General features: G+C 43.5%; 1 protein-coding gene and 1 non-coding gene across 5 annotated transcripts in view; one reads left to right on the plus strand and one right to left on the minus strand.

Moving 5' to 3' along the window:
* Positions 1-17662, plus strand: part of PTPRG (protein tyrosine phosphatase receptor type G) — a 710659-nt gene that overhangs the window by 76353 nt on the left and 616644 nt on the right. The window lies entirely within an intron of this gene.
* LOC122236780 lies at positions 533-635 on the minus strand. The gene has a single exon (XR_006215031.1). It is a non-coding gene; the product is annotated as a U6 spliceosomal RNA (small nuclear RNA).

Raw genomic sequence — 17662 nt, forward strand, 5'->3', positions numbered from 1 at the left:
CTGAGTAACCAGGGAGCAGATGGGTGGAAGTTTTTCTTTATTAATTTTAATTTTTTTTTTTTAAGAGAGAGAGAGCGAGAGAACCTACGAGTAGGGGACAGGCAGGGAGAGAATCCCAAGCAGGTTCCACACTCAGTGCTAAACCTAGTTTGGGGCTATATCTCCTGAACGATAAGATCATAACCTGAGCTGAAATCAAGAGCGTGGCGCGTAACTGACTGAGCAACCCAGGCATCTCAGAAGTTTTTCCTTTATGAAATTATTGTAACAACGAAAGCGAAGTGGAGGACTGCCATTTTGCATCCACTAATGAATTAATTGCCAAATGTAGGCATGGGCATTAACAGTGAGTTAATCCTCTCACAAAAAGACAACCAGGTATCTTGAGCCCCCAGTGATAGAACACATTACCTCTTAGGAAATAGTCTTGCAACACCCTACTCCCTTCTACCTTCCACTCCTCCCCCTAGAAAAACCCCACATAAGGCTGTTCAAGTGTCCAAATATCCATTTTTTCCCCCTAAACTATATAAGAAGCATGGAACACTTCACAAATTTGCCTGTCATCCCTGTGCAGGGGCCATGACAATCTTCTATCATTCCAATTTTAGTATATGTGTTGCTGAAGTGAGCACTGTCCAACCACCAATTTAAAGGCATTACAGAGGTCTGGCTGGAAAACGTGGTGAACAGCACCATAGGAATACAAAAGGCAAATTCCAGACTGACCAAAGGTCTGGATTTTTGAATGAGTAAATTGCAAGGGGGAAATAGAGAGGAAGAGGAAAACCATAAAGATTTTAAAAGATATACTGGTCAAGCTCTGTGTGGACCTTATCTGGATCCTGATTCAAATGAATTAACAAGTAAAAACTAGGCATTTGGAGGGACACCTGGTTGGCTCAGTTGGTTAAATGTACAACTCTTGATTTTGGCTCAGGTCCTGATCTCATGGTTTGTGAGATCGAGCCCTGTGTTGGGTTCTGTGATGACAGCATGGAACCTGCTTGGACAGACAGGTACTCTCTCTCTCTCTCTCTCTCTAAATAAATAAACAAACTTTAAAAATAAACAAAAAAAACAGGCATTTGGAAGCTTGGGCATCGTGTATGGGATTGCGGCTTCTCTGTGGGGTCTTTGTGTTTGTTGGAAATTTTCCAGACTTAGAGATAAAAAAGGGAGCTAGGGTAAGGTATCTCCAAAAAAGCTTTTCCTAATATAAAAGCCACATGTGTTCATTGTAACAAACACAGGTAATATAAACATGCTTCTGAGTTAGTTACTTTGAATACCTTAGTGCATTTTTGTATATACTTGTCTTAGATTTTTTTTTTTGATGAAAATTGTATTCTGCTGTAATGTGCCCTTTTCATTGAAGTATTCATTTTACGTGTTTTAGGCTATTACTCTTCTAAAACCTTTAGAATTGACCATTGAGAAATGTTTAGTTTAATGCTTGTACCGTGATTTTATTTAACTATTTCTTTATTGTTAAATATAGGGTGCTTACAGTTTTAGATATTATAATGAGTTCTGTGATGAAAATCCTTCTAACTAAATCCCAACACTTGGCCTACTTTCCTAAAATAAATTACTCGGAAATCTCAGGCAGTATTTGTCCCTAGTGTTTTGCATAGCTTTTGCTTGCACACTTTGCTTATGAAATGTTCTTAGCTTTCTTTCAGAATAGTAAGCCCCATATTTTCGATAACCTTCCTGTTTCATAAACGTGTCAAGATGTCCATGGGTATTCACACCTGCCTGTTGTTCCCTTGATCTTTGAAAGATACCCTATTCTCAATGGAGCTTGGAAGGAAGATACCATACTTATTAGTTAGGTGTGGCCTTGTGGTGTCTGTGAAATAACATGAATATTCAGCATTTCACCAAACTAAAAACAGTGAGGCCTGCACTGTACTTTGACATTAATTAGTCTGAAGGGGAAATTTCCTTGATAAGCACGGTAGAGCGTTGGAAAGGCAGTAGCTCCAGACTGTGCAATATAGACATTCCAGGCAGATTTGGGGGAAGAACATAATCCTGCCCTCACTAGTGTTTTAAAATGCTTGTGTTGGGTAGCTTGGGTGTAGTCAGCAGCTAGGGTTGTTCAGAGACCTTGTAGAAACATCTATTTTGTGATCAGAGGTCCCCTCCCGTATCTCCATCCTATTTTTCTCGTCCTCACCCTGGCAGCGAGAGACTGGACCATCCTTGAAACGATGGGCATGAAATTGCATCGTGTTTCTGAATTCCATACGGGAGTTTATCTATTTCTTGTCTCTGGATGAGGGGACTTTGGTAACTAAAGAGTGAGATGTTTGGTGTTGGAGGTGGGTAAATGAGGGAGTGGTAGGAAAGGTCTTTTTGTGCCTATAGATAAAAGAAATATGAGTCAGATTTTAAAAGCTCGAGGTGAAGTCGCTCATCTGATTTCACAGTGCTCATGAAAACGAGACTCCACCTAGGCCTTCTGTGAAGGCAGCAAACCGAAGTGCTTAGGACCCCCTCTTAGCCTTGTGTAATCCCAATGATGTGGAGGGTTTTTGGTACAGGCCTTGGAGGAAAGTGATTAACTCTAGCTTGGTGGTTAAAAGCAAAGGTTTTGTCATGCCGACAGGACTGAGTTTGCATCATAGCCATGCCACACGTAGTTTTGTGATCTTTGGCAGGTGATGTGAACTTGTGCCTCCATTTTCCCATTTGTAAAATGGTGGGCAGTAATCTCACAGGGTGGCTGTGAGGGGTAAATGAAATAAAAGTGAAGTAATAGATATGTTTACAGTGATCAGAGCAGTGCCTGGTGTGTAATAATGGCTTAATAAATAATAATCACTGATATGCTAGCTCTTTTAGAGGCATTTTAAGGCATCTGAGCTAGCGCGATGATTGCATATAGTCGGCTAATGCTTGTTACACTGTCAGTTTGGTTGTATGATAGGTTTTATTCAACTCTTCCAGATGGACTGGGATACCCTTTGGTTTGAGTTGACCCGTTTACACCCTACAGAAAGGAACAGATGAGGCTTCCAGTTTTTCCCCTTATCGGGCTCTGCGGAATCCAATCCATTATGTATATGGCACCTACCCTAGCAGGGGATGATCACGCTCATGTTTAAATTATACTGCGCACCTACAGAGTTCGAGCAGATGTGTGAATATTAAGTTATTAATAACTAATTGGGTGCTAATTACGTCCCCTGGAGTTCTTGGAGCTGATAAAGAGGTGTCATCTACTGTATCAGGCTTCTGTTCAGACCTGGAAAATCGTTTTTGGCAGAGGTGCCGAAGTAAACTTTTGAGCTCTAGCTTTCCAACGTCATCTCCCGCAAGCCTTGGTTTTATTTTTATGTGCGGCGTGAAACCTTCCCGATGAAATTGATGTGGCTTCTGGTAAGTGGGAGCTCCATTTGCAAAGAGGGGATAGCCAATATGCAACCCTAGTGTTTCAACGGTGAGGAGATGAGCAAGAACTAAGAGTCATCGCGGGGAAGAACTAAACAATGTTGCAGGGAATTCAGGAGTGCATGGGTTTTTGGTGTAGTTGGGGAGATGCCTCTAGTTTTGAAGGGCCTTGAACTTGGCTCTTGCAGGATTTAGTTTCAGCCCTAAGGATGTGCGCCTCACACTTGCCTCCCCAAATCCCATCAGTCGTTCCACCTCCATTCCAATTGGTAATTGTCTGGCTTTTGTTAACTTGGAAGGAAGCTTTGCATTAGAAATTCTGGATGCAAGTCCACATGCTAGGAATATGTTCCACGAGATCTAACATTTATGGAACCTTATCGAGTTAAAGGAACTATTTTTTTTTTTTTTTAAAAGCAAGAGAGCGGGAATGTGTGTGTGCTTGTGCACAAGTGGGGGAGGGGCAGAAGGAGAGGGAGAGAGAATCTCAAGCAGGCTCTGTGCCCAGTGTGGAGCCCAGCTCCGTGCTCCATCTCACGACTGTGAGATACGACTTGAGCTGAAATCAAGAGTTGGACGCTTACGTGACTGAGACACCCAGTTGCCCCGAAAGGAGCTATTTTTTTAATGTTTATTTTTGAGACAGAGAGAAAGCGTGTGCGTGTGAGCGGGAGAGGGGCAGAGAGAGAGAGAGGGAGACAGGATCCAAAGCAGGTTCTGTGCTGACAGCAGAGAGTCTGATACGGGGCTCGAACTCACAAACCATGAGATCATGATCCGAGCCGAAGTAGAGAGCTTAACTGACTGAGCCACCCGATCACCCCTAAAGGTGCTGTTTTTAATGTGATAATCATTGAAAATACTACCCTCTCTTCATTTTATCTTTCATTACGTGTCCGCGTTAGATTGCTAGAAGTTTTGCCTCCTACTTTGGAAAGGCAAGATACTCATTTGTCTTAAAGTCAATACAATGAGAGAAGGTGTTGCCCTATGATTGACAGAACCCATTTGCTGCTAGGGAGTTGTTAGAATATTAGGGTTGCCTGGTTTGCTTTGTCTTTTAAAATTAGCTTCATAAATGCACACAACTGAAGAGACTCCCAAGCTTTGGTTCTTACTTTTCCTCCTACCCAACTAAGAGCATTTAAAAAAAATCAAAGCATGTCTAGACCAGGGGTAAAAGTATACTTTCAGTGATATAAGGGCAAACTGAAGATGAAAGTCAACAAATGGAAGCCTGGGTCTAGCAAATATTCACAGCGATTAACACCTCTTATTGGTCAAATTGGCAGAAAACCCCGTGTTTGGGTTGAACCACAGAAAGTAAAAACTACCCAGTTGGGCTGTGGTTGACGGCTTTGTCCACACTACACATAGCACTCCCATCCTGTGTGTTCTGCTGTCTGCTGTCTGAAATCCCTTTCTGCTTTGGGCCTTGTCGGCTCTGAGTCGTAGTGGAAGAAAGGTCTGTCTGATGTTCGGGTTTCCAGCTTCCCTTGCAGCTAATACAGGGGCATTGACCTGGACGCCACTAGTTACATACATCTGCCTCGGACTTTGGATCTGTTTGTTGCTCATATTGCGAAGACACAGGGACAGAGGGAAAGCCATTTGGGCAGTGGCTAAAACATCCTGTTGACAGGCGGCAGTGGTGGTTGGAGGACCTCTTTTGCCTTAACTGGCTTGGCTCCTGAGCTTGGTTATCTAGCCCAGAGGTTGGCACTTTTTTTTTTTTTTTTTTTTTTGATAGTAAATATTTCAGGCCCTGGGGGATATACAGTCTTATTTGGAACTACTCAACTCCGCCGTTGTAGCGAAAGCAGCCGTGGATGGTATATGGATTTGGATATAGTTTGCCAGTTCCCGGTCTAGCCTCCCTGGTGGTCCTGGGGCTCATCTACCTCTTACTTGCTGTAACTTCTTTTTCTTACATTGGGCAGAGTTGGTTTATTTTTCTTGCCTCTAAGATGCTCATTCCTACTTGGAGACTCCTTAGTCCTAATTTACTGTGGAGTGGCTGTAAAATCCCACCTTCTTTATTTAGACACAAATAGGGGCTGTTCCTACCTCCAAAGAGATAGCAGCTCTTTCCAGGTGAAATATGGCTCACTCCTTCTCTGCAGTAGATCATTTAATTCTTAATTGAACTTATACTCTTCGTCTAAAACTCTTCTGCCCATTCAGAAGTACTTCCATTTGAAACTCCCTGCCCCCTCCTCCCAGGGTTCCTGTGTACCCCTTACTCAGTCTTCTCCAGTGGTTCCTTCTGTATAACTGTAGTATGATATCAAAATTAGGAGATTGGCATTGTCACATTCATAGACTGTGTTCAGATCTCACCAGTTTTGCACACACTCAATTGTGTACGTGGTATGCTTATGTGTGTATTTCTGTGCATGTAAAAAAGAAACATTTTTTTATTCTTTATTTATTTTTGAGACAGACATATAGAGAGACAGAGCGCAAGGAGGGGAGGAACAGAGAGAGAGGGAGACACAGAATCCAAAGCAGGCTCCAGGCTCTGAGCTGTGAGCACAGAGCCTGATGCAGGGCTCAAACTCATGAACCGTGGGCTTGTGACCTGAGCCGAAGTCAGACGCTTAACCGACTGAGCCACCCAGGCCCCCCTCTGTGCATTTTTATCATATGTTTAGATTCTGGTACTAGAACAGTCCTGCATCTTTACTGTGGTAGTGGTTACATGAATCTAAAGAAGATGATGCCATGTGCTACCCCTTTATTAGCTACATTGAGCCCACCCCTAACCCCTGGCTACCATTAATTCACGGTCATTTCAAGAATATTATATGAATGGAATTACACAGTATATAACCGTTTGGGGTTGGCTTTCTTCACTCAACAGAATTCCCCGGACCCATCCAAGTTGTTGGTCCCTTTTTGTTGCTAAGTCGTATTCCGCGGGATGGATGTAGTCTGGTTTGTTACACAGTTTATCTGTTAAAGGACTTCTGGGTTCTTACAGTCTGGGTATATTCCAAATAAAGCTGCTATGAATGTTCATGTACAGGTTTTTGAGTGAATCTAAGTTTTCATTTCTCCGAGATAAACACCCAAGAGTGTACTTGCTCGGTCGTGTGGTAAGTGCATGCTTAGTTTTATAGGAAGCCAACCAACTATTTGCCTTAACTGGGTGCACGACAGCATGGATTGCTAGTGTTGGAAGCGTTCTTGGTTATCTTTCTTTTTTTTTTAAGTTTATTTATTTTGAGAGAGAGAGAGAGAGCCAGGGAGGGGCAGACAGAGTCAGAGAGAGAGAGGGAGGGAGAGAGAGAGAATCCCAAGCAGGATCCCCATGGAGCCCCATGCGGGGCTCAGTCTCACGACCGTGAGATCATGACCTCAGCTGAAATCAAGAGTCGAGTCAGACACTTAACGGGTTGAGCTACCCAGCTGCCCCCATCTTTCATTTTGTTCTTTTTCAAACCATTATCTGCGTTAATGTTACTAAAACAATAATTGCAGCTGTCTGACATGCCTGATACTATACTAAGTACCATGCGCATAGTATCTTATTTAATCTGCATAACAACTCCTCAAGGGAAGGCCCATACCACAATTTCTGTAGCGAGGGAAACTGAGTCACAGTGTAATTGTTCAGGTTCACCCAGGACATTAAGAGGCAGATCCCACAATGCGAATTCTGTCTTTGGAGCTAGTGCTGTTAACCACCACACTAGATGGCTTTTCTGAAACCCTACTGAATGTTTCACGCGCTCAACGTTGGGATGTTACCTTACGAAGTATTTCAGTTCTGATGATGGCGTTTTTGAAGCCTATCACAGCCTGCCCTTCTGCAAGCACTGTCTTGCACCCATCATGAATCTTCTACTGCTTTGGCTTGTATTTGCCCTCTTGGCTTTTGATATACCTGAAGCCCAAGAGTTTCCACAACTTCATGGTAAGTGAGGGCTTAATGTTTGACTAAATGGATCCTGTGGCATTGGTCACCCGGGAATATTCTAAAAGTGCAAGTGGTGAAGGAAACTTTTGCAGAGTGTGGAGATGAAGGCTTTCTGAGATTCAAATAACCCAACACATTTGTGTAGCTGTCGGTTCATTACCATGCAAATTTGTTCCTTAACCAAGCCCTCACAGTGGAATCGTAGCTGGGCTTAACAGAGCCTAACCATTAAGGAATCCATCCTTTTCTTCCTTGAATGCCTCCATGTATTCCAGGCACAGGCCTTGGCTCTAAGGATCCATCTGTAAGACACTTAGCCTGCCGCCTATCAGGGTACACACATTCACCACAAGGAGGAAGAAAACTGGGTGGCAAGAGAGAGTATCCAAGGAAATAATGAACTACTCTAATATACTTTTGTGGTATAGAGAAGTTTTCTCCTAGAACATACATCTTGAAGTATCTAAATTCTTCTGTTCTGACACAAAAAGCATTTCCTTTTGTGCCAGTGGCTGACTGCAGGGTGTTTATTGGGGTGACCCTAGGCTAACGTACCAAGGGAATGCCTGCACCTCCTAGGCTTTTCTGCAGAAACACATACTCACGACACACTCATTTCGCAGCCATCTGGAATACACTTCTTTCAAAGAGAGGGGATAGAAAATGTTCTATTAGGTTCTGTTACCCTGTATTGCAAGAATAATGGCATATTGCTTGAATGTTTCCCAAGAGAATGTTTTCATGTGCTCCTTGTGTATTTCAAACTCCAAATAGGAAGAAGAGTAATGGTGGCGGTGTGTGGGTTGGGTAGCGACTCTCCACTTTAAAGACTCTGATCTTTGTTGAAGCAATTATTTATTTACATGAGAAAATAGAAGATGTCTTTTCCTTGAATTGTCTCCGCAAGCCCACAAGCTAAGAAACGCATACAGATTTAATATAGTGTAGTGATACCCTGAAGCAGCCACATGTGAGTTTACTACCCAAGTGAAAAAAAGCCTAGTGGAAACTTTGGGCTCAATCAGAGTAACAACTAGGTTATTGTGTTAAGTGTAGTGCAAGGCTCTTTGTATCTTGACTGCTCTCCGAAGTCCATTGCCCTATTTTACACATAAGCAAACTGACAATGTTTTACTTAAGATCACGTGCTTGGTGATAGGGCTTATAATTGGCCGAGCCTGAGTTTGAGGTTTGGTCTCTGCTTATGTCCCTAAGCCCGTTATTTTAGCCAGCACGCCATGTTCTGTCTTGCCAAAAGCAGGCTGTAAAAAATACAAATGGTAGCCGGGAGGTCCCAATCTACTAACCCTAATCAGGGACATCTTTCTTTCTTTCTTTTTTCTTTTTTCCCCCTGATTTCTCTTTGTCCTTAATTCTCTTTTCTTTTCTTCTGAAAAGGAAAAATAAAACCTTTAGACACCATGGGTTGCCATGCCTGGTCATTTTGGTTTTCCCTGTAGAAATGCCGTGATGGCGTGGTGCCAGTGTGAAAAGCACAGCTCTGTGCTGCTGTCAGGAAATGATCGTTTGATGCCTAAGAGTTTCAAAACTGAACCAAGGCAGCCAAGGGTGGAGGCTACATATACCGGAATCCCGAAAACGTTGAATGCCAGCAAAGTCTTACGGAACGGGCCATTGCCACGTTCCCGGGAACATTAGCGGGAATGTGTAATACAAGATTTTTGTGGAATGAGACTCATGTTCGAAGTGCAGAGTGGAGAGCTCTGCACAAAACTGCTGAGAAGCAGCCAGAAAAGAGCTCATGAATGATGGAGCCCTGGCCAGGAGAAAGGATATTTGGCACCTGACTTAATAGGATGCACTGTTATCCAGCCATTGGATGCGTCTGCTGTTTTCACGAGGAGAACTGTGGGACCTCACTCTGGGTGATGACTGAGTAAGGAAGTTTTGTGTTTGAGCCCGTGTGTGTTCTCTACTGTGGAATGAATGTTTCTGAGTACTGGTGTGAACATTTGATCAAATTAAATAAACATTCCATCATCAAACACAGTCAAGTTTTATTTTAGTTTATTAATGCAACCATTTTCGGCCGTTTTGTGTTCTTTTAACTCTTGAATTGCAAATGAGCTCTTTTGTCAGATGTATGCATTTGGAGGGGGCTTTCACCAGGATTTGGCTTTATGGCCCGCTTTTCTTGTTTACGTTATGTTATAAATGAATTTTAACGACCAATAAAAGTTTTAGGGATCCTATTTACATCTGAACAATGATTCAGCAACTTGAACCTATATTTTTTGCTGTGGGGTTGTCTAGTAAAAAGTTTATATGATTCTGCTGACTCTAATGGCTCAGATAAATTATACATTTATCTGTGTGTGTGTTTATATTTCTTTCCTCACTACCTACACTTTTAGAACCCTATTCATCAACCTCAATTACACCGGTGTATTTGGACAGTCTTTCTCAGTATTTTTTAAAGGAAAAATATAACTTCTATATGCTACCAGATGGGTGTGTTGGCTATAAGATAAAAATCCCAAAATACTTAACAGACCATCTGGTGTCTTGGTAGGGTTTAGTTGATTAAGTTCTTACGAACTGACTTCCAGGCTCATCAGAGGTAGCAATCTTGCCCCCTTTGGGTTTTTATTTTTAAAAAGTTGTTTCTGTTTTGTTCTATTGTGAATCTTTCTTTAGAACATTCACACAAATTATTGGTGTAGATGGTACCTGCCATTTTTTTCCGTGTTCATGTAGTTACCAGTTGGTCAGTAATAGGGTGTCCTGAACAAACCTGATGAGGCTGGGGGGTTAGGCTTAGTTCGGGGGACACAGCTTTCTCCAGGAGATGGTAACTGGTTCATACGGGAACTGCCTTTCCTGGTTTCATTGGCATTGAGCTTGAAGCTAGGCAGTTTCCATGCACAAACATGATGGAAGTTTTTGGGTATGTACGTCATACGTAGCAGGTCAGGTCACCTCTTGCAAGCCACCCCTTTGGCTCTTGTGTATCTTGGGCAGTGTTAAAAGTGTCATACGCTTTGGCCAGTGGAAGTCATACAAGAATTAAGTATGGCCTTGTAATCCTCACTTTGGAGATGCACAGTATGTTTAGTATGTTAGCTGTTGGCAGAGCTGATCTCTAAGTCTGTCTGCATCTGACTTTGCAGTCGGAATTTCTTCCACAGTGCAGCTCTGTGTTCCCTGATGGATGGCACACTGGCTAAGCCACCTCTCTGTGCCATGAACACTGCTAGGATGAAGGGATCCTCAGAGGAACAAGTGTTCCCCATCTCTGCCCTTCTGGAAATTTGTTCCTCTGGTACAAAACATTTTAAATAAGGTTAATAAGTTTTTTCTCCTCTTGTTTGTGTTTAGGATAAGCATTCAGGCTCCCCACAGTATGATTTTTATCCTAATGTTTTATTTATTTCTAAAATGTTTAAATTGTTTATTTGGAGAGGTGGGGGAGGGGCAGAGAGAGAGAGAGAGAGAGAGAGAGAGAATCCCAAGCCGGCTCTGCGCTGACAGCCGGGAGCTCCATCCCACGAGCCGTGAGACCATGACCTGAGCTGAAATCAAGAGTCGGATGCTTAACTGACTGAGTCAACCAGGCACCCTGGTTTTTATCCTAATACTTACATTTTTTTTTAATGTTTATTTTTGAGAGAGACAGAGCGAGAGCTGGGGAGGGACAGAGAGAGAGACATACACACAATCCGAAGTAGGCTTCAGGCTCTGTGTCAGCACAGAGCCCGACGCGGAGCTCGAACCCACGAACCGCGAGATCATGACCTGAGCCGACCGAGCCACCCAGGTGCCCCTATCCTAGTACTTTGAAGCAGGGTTTTTCAACCTCAGCGCTATGGATGTTTGGGGCCAAATAATTCTTTGTTGTGGGGGGCTGTCTTGTGCATTGTGGGAATGAACGGCACTAGCACCCCGCCCCTGCCAAGATGAGACAACCAGAAGTTTCTTCAGACATTGCCTCATGTCCTCTGGGGGCCAATTCCCCCCATTTGAGAGCCACTCTTCTAAAGTAACTGCCGACTATTTGTCACTGGGTAAAAGTTCAGAAGCCCGTTTTGGCAGGTGCAGAATCTTCCTGTCAGAGGAGAGGAGATTTACAGTACAGCCACCGACGTCATGAAAGTAGAAATTATGTCAAGCAACAAATTTGTATTGTAGAACATTTTATAAATACATATAAGATAGAGGAAGGGCAATTTTTAAAAAGTGCTTATCAGCAAAACAGGAAAGAACATTTAAAAAATCATCTCACAATCCAGAGATAATGCTGACTTGATATTTTGTTCTTTGTTCTCGTAGTTTTTTAATCTATACATCTCACGTATAGGAAAGACATAGTATACTTATAGGGATAGATCTGCTGTCCATGATGTTTTGCTGTTTCCCTGTATATCGTGAACATTTCCCATGTTTTTCATTCCCCTTCTCCAGCATGGTTCAAAATGGACACCTTTTCTGCTAGTCCTCATCCATCCTTTTTAGCAGCTGCAATAGTAATCTTCAATTAATGGAATAATATCTATCTTTGTATAATTCTGATGTTGGACATTTAATTTGTTTTAGGTTTTTATTTATTTTTCCTGTTCCAAAAAATGCTTTGATTTATTCCCCAAGTATTTATTTATAATGTGCTGTGCCCCAAGCATTCCTGTTTGAGGTCCCTGGGGTAAAACAAATGAACCAAACAGAGCCCTGTCCTCATGGTTCTGACAGTCCAGCAGATCACTTACAGCTGAGTCGTTGTATATATATCTTTGCTTTGTCTTGTTGGGATTCATTGTGCCCTGCTGTGGTCTCAAATGTGTTGGCTCCCCCTCCAACCTTCTTTGCTCATCTGGACAACCTCTTCCCAATGTAGAAATCCTAAATCGGCTTGCCTGTGAGATTAGAATTATCCTTGGCTCAGACTGCTCCCAGTTTTCTAGCAAAATCACTGTGAGCCAGAATACACTAGAAACAGCATGTGTGTGCTTTGTTAACTGGGGGAACTGTCAAGGAACATGTAAAGCTAATTAAGGAATTTAATGTTACACAAAGTGTTGACTGAATGCTATCTTTCTTGTGCTGGTTTTCGTGGCTGGCCTCGTGGGAAACCCAGTTCGGCATAGGAGAGGCACTAAAGGGGTATGAGATTTCGCACCTTTCCTGAATATTTGACCTTGGTGAATTATTACTTAATCTCTTTGGGCCTCAGTTTACTCTTGTACCTCAGAGTCATTGATAGAAGTAGATCAGATGTGTGGGCAGCATTTGGCATAGAGTCTGGGGGTGGGGTGGTGCTTACTCAAGAGAATGGAGGCTGCTCCTATTCGACAGCCTTTTGAATCACTTTCTAAGCACCTATTGCATACCTCCCATTTGCCAAATAACTTGACACGCATTCTCAAGTTTTTAATAGTATGCTCAGGTGATAGATGTAGGTGGAATTCTGTCAGTTTTTGCTTCATTTGTTTGGAGGTTCCAGTTTGAGGTGAATGTACATTTCTAAGGTCTTTCTGGTCTCTTGACCATTCTATCCTGGGCTCTTGCACATGGCCTGGAATTTGCATGGCCATGCAAAGGAGGGTTGGTCTGTGCCTTGTTACCAGCTTGCTGAGATGTGGGGCAGAAGGGTCTCTACCTGCCTAGTGAGTCCTCCTGCAGGTGGGGTGGTGGAGCCTCTGAGTCCCATGTCACGTCTGTCCAGAGTTGCACATGTGCTCAGCGCTGCCTCTCAGTGATAGAAATAAGTATCCTGTCCTTCCCCTGCTTCTCTTTATTTCATCACCGATGATTATCTTGCCAGCAGTCAGCCACATTTGCAAGTTACACCTTTCGTGTATTTGTTGACCTGTTCATGATCTTCCCTTACTCTGGATTAAGGTAAGATTGACGAGGGCTGCATCACTTTCATTCGTTCTGACACAGGCCCAGCTCATTGTACGGTGCTTCGTTTTATTGCACTTGGCGGATACTGTGTCGTTGCGGTTGAAGTTGTGTGGCAACCCTGCATCCAGCAAGCCTATGGGGGCCATGTTTTGCAGCAACATTTGTTCACTTTGGGTCTCTATGTCACACGCTGGTGATTCTTGTCATATTTCAGACTTTTTCGTTATTGTATCTGTTACGGTGATCCGTGATCAGTGGTGGTTTTTTTTTTTTTAATTTTTTTTTTTTCAACGTTTTTTATTTATTTTTGGGACAGAGAGAGACAGACAGAGCATGGACGGGGGAGGGGCAGAGAGAGGGAGACACAGAATCGGAAACAGGCTCCAGGCTCCGAGCTGTCAGCCCAGAGCCCGACTCGGGGCTGGAACTCACGGACCGCGAGATTGTGACCTGGCTGAAGTCGGATGCTTAACCGACTGCACCACCCAGGCGCCCCGATCAGTGGTTGTTTTTAAAAGTAGTTGACACATAATGTTCTATCAGTTTCAGGTGTACGATCTAATTATTCAGCAAGCCTGTGTATTATGTGATGCTCACAAGTGTAGCTACCATCTGTAGTCAATGATCTCTGATGTTACTATTGTAGTTGTTTTGGGGGCACCACGAGCCACGCCCGTGTAAGATGTTCCACTGCTTCACCATAAGGCTGTTCCCCCATCTCTTTCCTTCTCCCCGGGCCTTCCTACTCCCTGAGACATAACACGATTGAAATTCGGCCCTTAACCCCACAATTAATAACACCACAGTGGCCTCCAGGTGTTCAAGTGGAAGAAACCATTTGCATGTGTCTCATTTTAAATCAAAAGCTAGAAAGGATTACGTTTCGTTTCGTGAGCAAGGCCTGTGGAAAGCCGAGATAGGTTACAAACTTGTACCAAACAGCCAAGCTGTGAATGCAGAGGAAAAGTTCTTGAAGGACATTAAAGGTGCTTCTCCAGGGAGCACACAAAAGGTAAGAAGGCAGAGCAGCCGTATCGCTGATACAGAGAAGGTTTTAGTGGTTTGGATAGAAGATCAAACCAGCCACAACATTCCTTTCACAAGCTAAAGCCTGATCCACAGCCGGGCCCTAACTCTTCAATTCTGTGAAGGCTGAGAGAGATGGGGAAGCTGCACAAGAGAGGTTGGAAGCTAGCGGAGTTTGGCTCGTAACATTTAAGGGAGGAAGCCATCTCTGTAACAACATAGTGCACGGTGATGCTGTGATGATTGTTGAAATGACACAAAGGATTTAGAATATTACATAAACCTAGTTAATAAAGCAGCGGCAGGGTTTGAGAGGATTGACTCTAGTTTTGAAAGAAGTTCTGTGGGTACAATGCTCCCCAACGGCACCACATGCTACAGGGAAATCGTTCATGAAGGGAAGAGTCCATTAATTAAGTCATTGTTGTCTTATTTTAAGAGACTGCCCCAGCCACCCCAATCTTTTGCAACCACCACCTGATGCCTCAGCAGGCATCAATATCAAGCAAGACCCGCCACCAGCAAAAAGATGTACAACTCGCAGAAAGTTCAGATGATGGTTAGCACTTTTTAGCGTGAAGTATTTAAAAAATTTTTTTTTAAATGTTTATTTATTTTTGAGACCATGTGAGAGACAGAGTGCAAGCAGCCGAGGGGCAGACAGAGGGAGACACAGAATCCAAAGTGGGCTCCAGACTCTGAGCTGTCAGAGCCTGACGTGGGGCTCGAACTCATGAACCGTGAGATCATGACCTGAGCTGAAGTCGGACGCCTAACTGACCGAGCCACTCAGGTGCCCCCGCATGAAGTATTTTTAAAATAAGGTGTATATACATTGTTCCTTGAGACATATGTTATTGCCCACTTAAGACACTACAATATTAGTGTAAACTAATACACTAATAACTAATACCCTGGGTAACCAAAACATTAATTTGGTTCACTTCATTGTGGTTTTTGCTTTACTGCAGTGGTTGGGAACTGAACCCACCATATCTCTGAGGTATGCCTGTATTACATGTTCCTAGAGCAATGACTAGCATGTAGCAGGTGCTTAAAAACAGATTAAATGAATATTATTATTGAAACATCTCAGTCAAGAAGGAATGTCAGTTATACTGAGTTTTTCTTAAAGGCATATTCAGGTTGATATGTGCTAATACATGCTTACGCAGTTTGGCTCTTTCACTCTTTTAACTGTTGATGTCATTTGTTTCCTGAAAGGTTTTCCTTTCTTTTGAGTCTGTGTTTCCCGAGCATCCTTAAGACACAGATACAGAACTGGCGTAGTCTCAGTGATTAGCAAAGGTAGAATTGAAACGCTTGCATAGTCCCCAGTTTACATGTGAATAATTAAGAGCTGGCTGATGGTTTCAAAAGATAGGAGATGGCTGGGCTGGGTCATGTTCACAATTCTCGAATATTGAAGACACTTTCCTGTGTTTTTTTGCTCTGTTTCTGGTTTCATAGCGTTTAATCTGTGCCTTTTTTTTTCTTTTGCTATTTTAAGCGATGTTTTTATTTATTCCCCAGATCTTATTTACAACCCACTCTATGCTTCAGGCACCCAGCCTAGAACAGTGAACAAAACATCCCTGCCCTCCTGAAGCTTACATACTTGCAGCTACCTCATTGTATATGTATCTTTAGTTTGTTTTCTTGGGATTCATTGTGCCCTAGTGTTGTTTGTGCTGTTTCCCAGCCCTCTGCCTTTCTTAGCTCAAAATGAAATCAAATGACTACACATGAAATGAGTACAGGAGGCTTTAAAGCAGTTATTCACTGCGAGCATTTGGGTTTTCCTTCTCAAAGAGTGCTGTTCACGTGGCTCTTGAGCACTGTGCACTCCTCTCTGTCCTTAGGTGATGGGGAGCAAGCCTCAGCGAGGAAGGAAGGGGCTTCTGCTTCGCGTGTTAAGAAGTGGGCAGCTGAGCAGCTGGGGTCCGCTTGGCCGGGCCCCACAGCTGTTGGTGCTGTGAGGGTGGTTACTCTACTTGCCTGGGCACGCACGCTGGGTACCGACCCCATGGGCAGACAGCTCTTTGAAGAAGACGTTTGGCAAATGCAAGAGCTCCAGGCTCCAGGACGGGAGGGGAAGAGGACCTAACTAAATGTTAGGGGCTGCAAAAGCTGCCAGAATAGGACTGTTTAGCCTGGACTAAGCGGATACCAATGCCTCTGTGTTTGGGGCTGGTCACACTGCAGCTGGACTTTGTGAATCCAGATGTCCCTCTGAGGGGGTGTTCCAGGAGAGTCACTAGGTGAGCTCTCCAGACCTCAAGACACAGGGTTAGAGGAGGGCAGCGTGTCATCATGACTAAGAGCTTGGATTGGCTCTACGGCCGGGAACCGTTCTGTGTGGCCTTGGCAAAGTCGGATGACAATTTGAGCTCATTCCTCCATCTCCAAAATACGAGTCAAATGTCTAACTTCGTCCCCTGCCCCACCCCCCCATCACACTTGTGCTTTCAAATTCTGTTTTCTTTTTATCACTTCTCACTGAGATGAAGGTTTGTTTTGTTGTGGATTTCCCCAACTAGGATGCTACTTTGAGAGTCAGGTATTTGATTTTTTTTTTTTTTCCATTGCTCTATTCCAGCAGCCAGAACCTAATAGATGAAATATTTGTAGAATGAAAGGGTGAGTTTACTAGAGTCTGTTCAGTAGAGTGAGTCTCATGGTCATTTTCCTGTGCTCTGTGGCCTGTATTTCTTTGCCGCAGCCAGGAAAAGATCATCTCCAATTAAGAGCTCAGTGTATGTTGTAGACATCATGGATTCTGCCCATCATGCCCTTGGCACTTAACTTTTGAGTCTGTTTTCAGACCAAGAATGAAACACTTGTTCCCGTGGCCTGCCTTGGAAGATGTCTTTGCGAATTGCCGCCGACAGCCTTCTACTTGGGATCATGAGCTCGGCTGTGTTTTCCCTGCCCCCGTCCTGGTCCTTGCTCCCCTTTCTCTGATGGTGCCCAAGGCCTGGCAGGGGTACCCTGGGGCTCCTGCAGCCTTAAAGACTGTCTGATCCCTGCTCTTAAGGGTTCTGAGCCATGGCCTGGTGAACATCAAAGACAGGATGCTGGTTGTTTTATTTTTTAGCTCCACAGCTGTCAGTTTGATTAGATGTTCTCAGGCCTTCATAGAGGCATATAAAATGTATGTTTGCTTTCATCGACAAAGGCTATGATTGTGCAAGTCCAAACAGTGCCGTTCAGCTCAGTATTTTCTAGTTCAATTTTCGGTAGCTCTTGACGGACTGCATTCTGCTTCATTGGAGAGGAAGATGGTTTCACGGTACTATGTATGCTTCTTTAAGTGAAAACGCCTTTGCAGATAGTTTCTCCAGGCAGTAGGATGCAGCAGGAAGGCGAGCTAAAAAATGGGAGTCTGGATTCTGATTTTGAGCATCTGCTACCCCCTAAAAAAACCTTTTTTTTTTTTTAAACCTTGAGTGT

This window comes from Panthera tigris, chromosome A2, assembly GCF_018350195.1.
Source record: "Panthera tigris isolate Pti1 chromosome A2, P.tigris_Pti1_mat1.1, whole genome shotgun sequence".
Lineage (NCBI taxonomy): Eukaryota > Metazoa > Chordata > Mammalia > Carnivora > Felidae > Panthera > Panthera tigris.